We start from the raw sequence: 11,454 nt of genomic DNA, 5'->3' as shown, positions 1-11,454 counted from the left end.
ATGGCTTTGGCTTAATTTTGGTTGCACCGTTACCCTTGCTGCAAAATCGTTTCTGTCCACGTCACTATTTGGATCCATGCGCGCACACACTTTCTGATAGTATAGGTCGGTGTTCTTCACTAATTTTCAGGGGGGGGGGGGTGCCCCCACTGTCGCCAATAATAAATAAGTGTGAGGGCCGCCATACCGCCTGTAAGGGGCTGTTTTCACATTTGATATTGTCGGAGACTGCACGTAAGGGGCCCACACTAAAGGCCACCAGGAGCCACCAGTGGCCCCCTGGACCTTGCAATGAACACTGGGAAAGATCAAGTCCACATGCACATTTACTGTTGTTTTGATGAATTTTTTATCGCAGTTGCAAAGGATTATAAGTAACTAATTTACCTCCTTAGAGTGCACTACACGAACATGTAAACACGGTACAAATGGTTTTATTTAATGCTCTTTTTTTGTACGTATGTATTTTAAAATGTATTTATGTTAATGCGTGTTTTGTATTGCGGGAAACCTTTTAACGATTTTTTGCGTTTCAGTCACTTGATGACGTTGTTAAGTGCCGTCTCCAAATGTTTTGATCGTCTGCCTTTCCATCTCTGGATCACTGTAACAGGTAGGGCTATTGCCTGAAACGTTTGCCGCCTGTTGTTATTCTGCCGTACGTCTGCTGGCATACAGTGGAGCAGCGCGCCTCCCGAGTTCTCAATCGAACATCGCGAACATTGTGTTCGATTTGCGAAATATGTTGCGCGTTATAAACTGCGGTTATTATTTTTGTTATTTTTTATGGCCAGCCGCCTAAGATGTGCGGCCAGAGAGTCACCTTGGTGTTGAGTTTTTTTTGTTACATGTGCAGCTTTTTTGTGAATTAACTGCTTTAACTAGGGCCCCTCCCTCGGGGAACAATACACACACGGGAGCATAGAAGTAGAGTAGAACAATGACTTTTGCTGCCACTTCTAGCCCTTGGTGTAGTGCCCCTGCAGCTGCCTGTAACGCCTTTTGTGCATATCTGCTCGACTTCCGAGATCCGCAAGAGGTCCGGGTGCATTCCGAGTGAATTGGTCGTCGGTTTTTGAAAGTTGTAAAATATAATATTAGGGGGTCTTCCCCCCCCCCCCATTTTTTTCTGGCAACAAAACTGAAACTTTTTTTTTTACAAGGAATCATGTGTACATTAACCACAATACTTGTGGTCAAAATGCAAAGAAAAAACACGCTCTGATAATATATGCATTGTGCTTGAAACTGATTGGTCCACACCAGAGACGGCTTTCTTTCGTCTCAATTGGGCAAAGGGGGTCTAATGATGTAGATGCTCACCCCGAGCCCTCATTACTTTGATAGTGCATTGTCTTTGAGCTGTACGCCTTTTGGCCTCCTCTGGTCTAGCACCAATCGAGACGAAAGAAAGCCACCTCTGGTGTGGACCAAACAGTTTCAAGGACAGTGCATATGTTTACACCATTGGAACCTCATTTGCCAGTAAAAAATATGATAATTGTTTTTTTACCCTTCTATCTGGCAACAAAACTGACACCTTTTGGCGTCATCTGGTCCAACCCATGTGAGACGAGGCTCTAAGGAAAGCTGTCTCGGATGTGGACCAATCAACTTCAAGGACAGTGCATACATTATCAGTTATGTTTTTGTTTGCATTATGACTGCAGGTATTTTGGTCTATGCAAACATGACTCCTTGTAAAAAAAGGTGTCGGTTTTGTTGCCAGATAGAAGGGTAAAAAAACCAATTATCAATGCATATGTTATCAGAGCGTGTTTTTTGTTTGCATTTTGACCACAAGCATTGTGGTTAATGCAGACATGATTCCTTGTAAAAAGGTTTCAGTTTTGTTGCCAGGAAAAAGGGGAAAACCCCTATTATTATATTTTGGTACTGGAAAAGGAGATCTAATGTTGTAAAATTAAGATGATAAAAAATAAGAAAACACCAAATAGGTGTCTACGTGGTTGTTTGAACATTTGAATTATTGCCTTTTATTTTAATTTTTATCTTAATACTGGCAAAAGGGGTCCTGTAGATTGTAAAATTAAAATGTTCTCTCCTTCCCTTTCACTCCTGACCTTGCTTCTCACATTTCCACCTGCCTGGTCACCATCCAATCTTGGATCTCCCCAGCACTCTCTGTGTATTCATCCTTCAAAAAAATCTCAATGATTTTCTACAAGTAGGAACAACAGTTCTACACTGCCCACCAGGGATTATTTGTCCGTCTGTCGTGCATAGCCACGCCCTCGATTTGTATTTCATAAAGCGCTTCGGGCGGGCTCAGCACCACGTGACGCGCCGCATGACACGGATCGCACGAACGCGCTGTCCAACCAACTTCCTACTTGCCCACTCCGATGGGACGTGTTCCTTCCAAAACCAAAATTATTTTCCTCCCTGCTTCCAGTTCCCCTCCTTCCCATCCTATCTCCATCTGCGCATAATCGTGTCGTCATATTTGACTCCTCTCTCTCTCTGTCCGACCACATGTCTGCCACTACCCGTTTCTGCCGCTTTCACCTGTACAACATTCGCAAAGGTCCGCACCCTCATCTCAACGACGGCCACAAAACTTCCAATTCACTCATCTTCACTCGACTCGATTACTGCAACTCATGCTCGGTCTTCCCTCCTACGCATTGAAATCACTCGTAAATCCAAAATGCCGCTGCCTGGATCATCTTCAATCTCCCCCTACCCGCCTCTCCTCATCCAGCCACACTCTGGCTACCAGTCTATCGTTGCCTCTTCAAATTCCTTGCCCTATTTTACAAATCTCTCCGTGGTCTCGCCCCAACGTATCTCACGTCCCTTGTCTCGTTCTCCGCTCTGTCTCGACATTCTCTGCTCACAATCCCAGCTTCCTCTGTTCCGTCTTCTCCTTGTGCCCAATCACGATTCCGTTCTTTCTCGCATCTATCTGCCCCCCCCTCTCACCGGAACAAACTGCCCCTGCACGTCAAACAATCAGCCCCACGATATTCTTTGGGTCTTTCGGTAAAGTCACGTCGATGGGTTCAAATTAATATTAATAAAATAAACAAAAAACTACGACGTTTCGATCACAACACAAGCGATCGAAACGTTGTAGTTTTTTAAAATTAATTTTAACCTATCGACGAGACTTTACCGAAAGACCCAAAGAATATGAATTCCTGCAGTCACGAAAGCTTTAAGTCAAGATTGAATCAGCCCCACTGTCCATTTTTAATTCTTCCCTCAAAACCCACTTATTTGTCCTTGCTTACCAAAACTTTCCTTCCCCCTCCCTTCACCATTATTAACACTGTCCCTCTTCCCAACTTGTCTATCCATCCATCCATCACACTCGCTCATTATCCACTCACCGTCGTATATTTCACGCATCATATTCATGTACTACCGTCCTTAAAAACGTATCAGCACACCGTTCTGCTGTACAAATTGCCAATCCCCTCCGTTCAGCGCCTTGGTTAAGGCGCTGTATACATTAAAATAAGATCAGAGTTTGACCTCTAGGGTCACCGTGTGTGTTCGAGCCCAAAGCTCAAGGTCAGGGGGTCATCATAATCACAGCTGTTGATGCTGCCACACTTTGCCATCTCTTTTGCTTGAGGCCCCCAACTGCTGCACAGTCGAACCTTCGACATTCAATGGCTTCGAATACAATTTCATTGCTGACATCTGGAAGCCCAACATTTTTCCGTTCTAGAAGAAGGACTCTTCTTTTTTTGTTTATTACGGTACCGTTAGGGGTTAGATGGCGGGGGCGTCACGGACTTAACGATTCCTAATAAAGGTGAAACTGATGTGCAATTGTCATGTCGGGTAGCAGTGCGCTTATAACCCCCCTATAAGGGTGAAGCCTGTTTGCACTTGACACACTGGTCATTTCACTCGACTGCCATGCATCTGAAGTACCGGTGAGGACGCTTGACACCGAGGTTGAGGCACACGTATATTTATTTCACAATACGACAGTGGGCATATAACACTCGAGGGGGTATCGGCCCCCTCACCCGTATAACTCGGGATACACCCCTAGCTAACTGTCCTAGCCCCGAGTCCTCCACTAATGGGCTAGGGGAGGCTATCTGGCCTGACACTGGTAAGTCGGGCCCGGTACCCGGAGTTCCAGACCAACTCTTACAAGAGCACCGGCTCTGGCTTTCGGGACCATGCCGCTGGCTCAGTCCTGTCCGGCCCTGAAAAGGACATCGAACTAGGGGAGTCCAGGGCTCTATCTAAGACGTCTTCAGTCTTCTTCCTTTAGCTTAAAACATAACTCCCGAGCCCTTTGAAACATCCCCTTTTATACCCAACCCCTCCCTGAGGGGTGGGGCCCCGGGGGATCATAACGTTCGAACCAGCCCCCCCAGGGTGTCTGGCTCGGACGTCGTAGAGGGCATCTCCTCGTGCACTTACGTAGCCCCGCCCACTGTGTTTGTTTTCCATAGGCTGCCATGCATAACGGGCCCTCTCTTTAACACCCCTACACATCTATCACGTAAGCTGTAGTGGGGCTTGCAAGGCGATGTGGATGCTTCCCACGATGCCTTTCTCGTCTTTACAACACCCACCTTGGTGTGCAACGGTTTATGTTTTTGGACCACTTTTGAGCCCATTGCCAATTCACTGTTGAATGAAGGCCCCCATATGCCGTGCCATTTTACTGGTAGGAATCTACTGGTTACACCAGCCCACAGGGGATTATTGTGTCCGTCGTGCAGGGAGGGGCTGGGTGGGGAGGGAGGGGTTGGGTGGGGAGGGAGGGGCTGGGTGGGGAGGGAGGGGCTGGGTGGGGAGGGAGGGGCTGGGTGGGGAGGGAGGGGCTGGGTGGGGGGGGAGGGGCTGGGTGGGGAGGGAAGGGCTGGGTGGGGAGGGAGGGGCTGGGTGGGGAGGGGCTGGGTGGGGAGGGTGGGGCTGGGTAGGGGGTGGGAGGGGTGGGGCTGGGTGGGGAGGGGCTGGTCACCCCGTGGTGCCCTTATAAAACTCAACGTTGAACCTACTCACGCCGGCTTGTGCCCACCCTCACAGTCGGGCATATTTGCGGAATACACCACGCCGCCATTGACCCTGGCCACTGACCGAGCAACCCAACGTTCCTACCAGCTCCATCCGCAGGAATGCATTTGGGAGATGTTTGATCGCACGGTTTCGGGTGCGCTTTTGTGGCCGTCTGGAACGCTCTTCCGATACGAGGAAGCCATTGGAGCTATGCACTTTTAAATCGCGATTGAAAACTCATTTCTTTAGAACTGCTTTTTGTGTTTCGTTTGTTCTTTTACACCGCACCTCCGATTTGCACGGTTGGCTACTTTGCAAAAGAGGATTCATCCATCGTGCTTCACAGCGGTCAGTGCGGTGGGTTGGTGAAGGAAAGAGGATGCTGAGGATTGGTTTCAGATCGGCCCGGGAGCCAAACTTGGGTTGCCGAGTTAAAAGTGCAGCGCTGTAACCATTGGGCCACCACCTCTGGAGGTACCAAGGGTGGTACAGTCGGGTTTTTTACAATCGGGTTTAATTGTCTTTTTATATTAAACCCGATCATCTGAGATTGGGAGAAATCCGGTTTAATTGGTTCTAATTGCAGAACCGCACTTCTCAACGATGGGCTTCATCGATTCCAAGCTAAGGCAACTCACTGGCACCCACGATTGTGGAGAAGCTCGTGTTCATCAAGACCAACCTGCCCGCCGCATTCTACGACTACCCCGTGCCCGACGGCCCCCCCGAGTACGATAGCAGCACCGACGAGGAAGCAGCCTAAGCCTTGGATCAGAGTTTCGTATTCATTAAACCAGGTTTTAATTCCACGAAATCGGGTTTAATTGTATTAAAGAAAAAACCCGATGCCTGCCACTGGGAAAATCGGGTTTTTTCCACCCATGGGAGGTACTGGTTTTTGTTTTGGATACTTTCACGTCATACTTATTTCAGCCACTACAGCAGCAGCAGCAGTTCTCTCATTAAAGCGTCTCCCGAGTTTTTAAAAATAGACGTTAGTACGGTAATTCAACACTCAAAACAGAGGCGGGTTTAAAATAACACTGCCTCCTCCAGGCGCTGTTACGCCCGACAAACGACATCAGTTCCAATCTTGATTTGAAGCTTTCGTGACTGCAGTAATCCATACTCCTTGGTTCTTTCGGTAAAGTCACATAGGTAGAAAAAAAAATTAACCCGTAAAAACTAAGTTTTTCACTATAAATCCTTTATATGCGTGGCATCGGTTTTATTTTATTATTCATTTCTGTTTTTCTTGAGTAAGAGTTTCATTTTTATCACATTAGTATTTTTAATTAAATATGAAATTTTCTTTTCCTAAAAAGTGGAAAATTTTGGAAATTTTTTTTCACGAAAATAAATTGTCTGTGTGCAAAATGTCAGCTCTACTGGATCACGGGAAGTGGGTTAAAAAACGACCGAAAGATATTCACGGTCGTAAGCGCGCAAGCAAGCAAGTGAACTTAATATAAAGGATTTAAAAATAGATCGCGACGTTTCGTTCGCAACACGCGCAATCGTCATCAGGTGTGATTGTCCCGCCTAATGGCGATTGCTTGTGTTGCGATCGAAACATCGTGATCTATAAATTTTCTACCGACGTGACTTTACTGAAAGAACCAACGAGTATTACATCGGTTCCGTTTCATCCGACACCAATGTTTGTCTTGCATACGTTTTAGCAATGGTTTTAAAAGATAACTGGATAAGACCGTGCGGTTATTCTGCGTGTCTCTTTGCCGCAGCTATCAGTGCTCGCTACATCTCCACTCGTTGTAAATCTGTCAACTCATACTCTTTGGTTTTTTCGGTAAAGTCACGTAGGTAAAAAATTTAAGTAAATTAAATCACGACGTTTCGGGCGCAACACAAGCGTGGGGACAACTTAGGGAAAGTACACCTGAAGAAGGATGCTTGTGTTGCGCCCGAAACGTCGTGATTTCATTTAATTATTTACCCTACGTGACTTTACCGAAAGAACCAAAGAGTATGAATCCTTGCAGTCACGAAAACTTCAAATCTGTCAACTCATCTCTGATACCCCCGCTGTGATTATGGTTGTCACTCGGACCACACGTGGCCAATTTATTGAATTTTGTGAGTTTTCATCACCGGCCATCGTCTCACTCATTGGCCATATAAAACCCTTGAGGTTTTTTTCGTTTAGACCTGAAGTTTCACACCTAAATTGTCTATTTTTAAATCCTTTATATTAAGTTCGCGTGCTTGCTTGCTTGCTTAGGACCGTGCAAATCTTTCGGTCGTTTTTTAACCCACTTCCCGTGATCCAATCGAGCTGACATTTTCCACACAGACTCGTTGTGCCAGACAATTATTGTTCGTGAAAAAAAATTCCCAAAATTTTACACTTTTTAGGCAAAAAAATATATTTTACATATATTCAAATAGAACGCATTCATGGCTTTGGCTGAACATCACAGTGCAAGAGCCCAGAGCGTAACCCCTCCACAGGCCGTGGTGGAGTAGCGCAGTTAGTAGCGCCCTCGCTTCCCATGCCAAAGGTCGCGGGATCGATCCCCGCGTCCTCCACAGGCGAATATATTTTTAAATCCTTTATATTAAGTTCGCTTGCTTGCTTAGGACCGTGCAAATCTTTCGCTCGTTTTTTAACCCACTTCCCGTGATCCAATCGAGCTGACATTTTCCACAGAGACTCGTTGTGTGTGACAATTGATTTTCGTGAAATTTTTTTTCCTAATTTTTACACTGTTTAGGGAAAACTAATTAAATATTTAATTACCAATTGCTTAATACTGGCAGACACTCATCTGACCCATAGATTGCAGCCATCTCAAGCCAGAGGACGAGAGAACTTTAGCCGCCACGCATATAAAGGATTTAGAGTGAAAAACTTTGTTTTTACAGGTTTACTTGTTTTTATTTTTTATACTCCGGTTCAAATTGCATCTGCTACTGTAAACTGCCTCCTACTCTTATCGTTATACTGGTAGGAATATCCTGGTTACACCAGCCCACAGGGGATTATTGTGTCCGTCCGTCGTGCAGGGAGGGGCTGGGTGGGGAGGGAGGGGCTGGGTGGGGAGGTGGGAGGGGTGGGGCTAGGTGGGGAGGGGCTGGTCACCCCGTGGTGCCCTTATAAAACTCAACGTTTAACCGACTCACGCCGGCTTGTGCCCGCCCTCACAGTCGGGCATATTTGCGGAATACACCACGCCGCCGTTGACCCTGGCCATTGACCGAGCAACCCAACGTTCCTACCAGCTCCCTCCGCAGGAATGTGTTTGTTGATGTTATTTGTTGAATCGTTGTGGTTACCCTCGCTGTGTGTGCGGACACACAACATTCATTTGGTCTCATTTATTTGTTTTTATAAAACACGCCTCGGAACATAATGGTCGCAGGACTGCTGCCCGCACCTGCGTTTGGAGGCGATAAAGTGGAAAAACACCGCTGCTCTAAAAATAGGGCTTGATAAATCTCCACACTGTTGGACATCGATTCTCGAACTCGTGTTACGAACATTGAATTGAGCGTGCAAGAATCAAGTTTTTCGATTCATATATTGTGCAAGCAATGGGTTAACATCGCCCGTGCAAGCCCATTAAGTGAATACTTCATGTACCACCGGTGGTTACTACGTGCACTACAATTCCGAGAAAATAATCGAGTCTTGAGTCGAATCTCAACCCTAAGTTGCGACAGCTTCATCGAATTGCCGGTGGAAGGGGTAAATAATTGCACCCGGTCTAAAAGAGCACCACTGCCACCAATCGGAGTATGTTTTTGGGCCCAGGGAACAAGGTCTTGGCGACGTTAATGGGCATGGAATGATCATTTATGGGCAGATAGGGTTGAGGTTATGGATAGGGCTGGGGATAGAGATAGGATTTAGTTCGAGCTGCTGGTTGGCACAGCAACTATTTGAACTTATGGCGGTACCCCAGGGTACCATAGTTCCCCGGTTCTCGCATAATGTCCGTGATGCAGTCATTTTTCGTCTGTGTTGGTCGGCGATGCGGCAATCGACTCATCTGGACGAGCTGTACACGATGCACCGCTACGGTGCGTACCGCTACGGTGCGTACCGCGGGCATTCAGGGTTTTAGCGCAATCGTCCTTGCTGCTTTTAGACATCGCGGAGTGGCACAGATTTCGGATTGATTGGTACCCCAATCGTGGAGTGAAGTAACACCCCTGGAAAAAAAAGTGTCCCAGAAATAAAATATTTAATTGCCTCGGCCATATTGTATGATTTGGTACCCCGGGCACCACCATCAGGGATCACTTATCAGTATTTCACACTTTCCATGCCCTGACCGAGTGCAATCATGAAAGCATTTGCAGTTGAGGTACAGCTCGATTTGAGGTCGCAGTTTTTATTCCTGATCAGCGATCCCTGTAATTTCCACTCAAAGCCCCCCAGTGTCTCCTTGTTCTAACGGGCAGCACTCGTCCCTGAGTGTCGGTGGTCCAACCCACGTGAGACTAGGCTCTAAGGAAAGCTGTCTCGGGTGTGGACCAATCAACTTCAAGGACAGTGCATATCATTATCAGAGTTGTGTTATTTGTTTGCATTACGGCTGAAAGTATTGTGGTCTATGCAAACATGACTCCTTGTAAAAAAAAGGTGTCAGTTTTGTTGCCAGATAGAAGGGTAAAAAACAATTACCAGGTACATTGTTAATTGTTCCTGTTTTGGTTGTGTACGTTTTGGGACATTTCAGGGAATTATTTTCCAGTTTTATTTAAATTTATTGTGTTTTTAAAATTGATATTCTCGTGTAACAGATGATTGCCAAGCTTTTTTACGTGCACAAAAATCTCGTGAACTTGACTGTAACAACATTGAGATTCTTATCTCTGATAGATTTTCTGGATCCGTGTCTTGAGACTCAATGAGACTGGGGTTATGGGATCTGTCTTGCAACTGAAGGAGACCGTGTGTCAGGCTGTCTATGTAAACTGGGTGTCAGTATCAGTGTTGAGAGACTGGATTTTTGGGATCAGGATTTGGTTCCATAAAAATTGGTCCCATGAGACACATTTTCTCGACGTTTGCTTTGAGATTTGGTTTCAGGTTACTTGGATTTCAGGATTTGATTTGCAACTCAACACCACGGAACCTGATTTCATCATTTTGAAGACACTGGGTTAAAGGATTTGTGTTCATGAGATCTGGCTCGCAGAGACCAGGTTACATTATCAGTATCTTGAGAAGTCTGGAAACTGGGTTTCAGGATGAGCTCCAGTACAGTTTTAGGATCTTCATCTTGGTACTGCACTCCCAAGAAAATTTGTTTCTGGGACAGTGCCTTAATTGGAACTTGGCTGAAGGAGACCAGGCTTCAGTCTCCAGCTTGACGCACAAGAATGGTCTCCAGCATCCACTCCTAATCCTTTCCTATTCGAAGACGTCTGCAAGTTGCAGGGTGGGTCCCGTTCTCCGCCGAATCTCAGAACGAGCAAGCGGTTAGCGTCAATTTATTTAGAGGGGCATCGCGCCGTTTTTAAGGACGTCCTCTCTGCAGAGAACCGAAGCGACATGACCGCACTGATAGCTGGCGACAAAATTGTGCCATACTCCCTCCCGCAAGGCATTGTGGGAGCTTCGGTAGCAAAGTTATTTTATTTTAAACTGATGACACACGTACGTTATTGGAATGGGAGAGGGTTAATCGCAAAGGGTGCAAATCCGTTCATAATAATGCTCCTGCAGTTTTCATTTTGAAATACCGGAAGATGTGAGCATCACAACATTGAATGTTAAAATGATGATGATGAACATGTAACCTCCAAATGTAAGTCTTTAGATGAGGGGCACTTGTATAATAGTGTTTTTCTACATGAACTCAAGTCTGTAGAGAAATGCAATGGTGTTGATTTAAAGCTTTCGTGACTGCAGGGATTCATATTCTTGGTTCTTTCGGTAAAGTCACGTAGAATGGAAATAATAAAATAATATAAATATAAAACAATTAAAATTCTCACGTTTCGACTGCAACACAAGCAATCATCATCAGGTGTGAAATCCACAGCAAGAAAATTTGAAAAAAAATTAACCCGTAAACACAAAGTTTTTCACTCTAAATCCTTTATATGCGTGGCGGCTAGAGTCCTCTCGTCCTCTGGCTTGAGATGGCTGCCACCTATGGGTCAGATGAGTGTCTGCCAGCATTAAGCAATTGGTAATTAAATATTTTTAAAAAATTCCCTAAACAGTGTCAAATTTTGGAAAAAAAATTTCACGAAAATTGTCACGCACAACGAGTCTGTGTGGAAAATGTCAGCTCGATTGGATTATGGGAAGTGGGTTAAAAAACGACCAAAAGATTTGCACGGTCGTAAGCAAGCAAGCACGCAAGCAAGCAAGCAAACTTAATATAAAGGATTTAAAAAGTCGCGGTTTATTTTATATTTGTATTTTATTATTTCCCTTCTACGTGACTTTACCTAAAGAACCAAGAATATAAATGCAAT

This window comes from Lethenteron reissneri, chromosome 64, assembly GCF_015708825.2.
Source record: "Lethenteron reissneri isolate LAM-NWPU_2019-01 chromosome 64, ASM1570882v1, whole genome shotgun sequence".
Taxonomy (NCBI): domain Eukaryota; kingdom Metazoa; phylum Chordata; class Hyperoartia; order Petromyzontiformes; family Petromyzontidae; genus Lethenteron; species Lethenteron reissneri.
The sequence above is the reverse complement of the archived record's forward strand: the minus strand, read 5'-3'. Positions refer to the sequence as shown.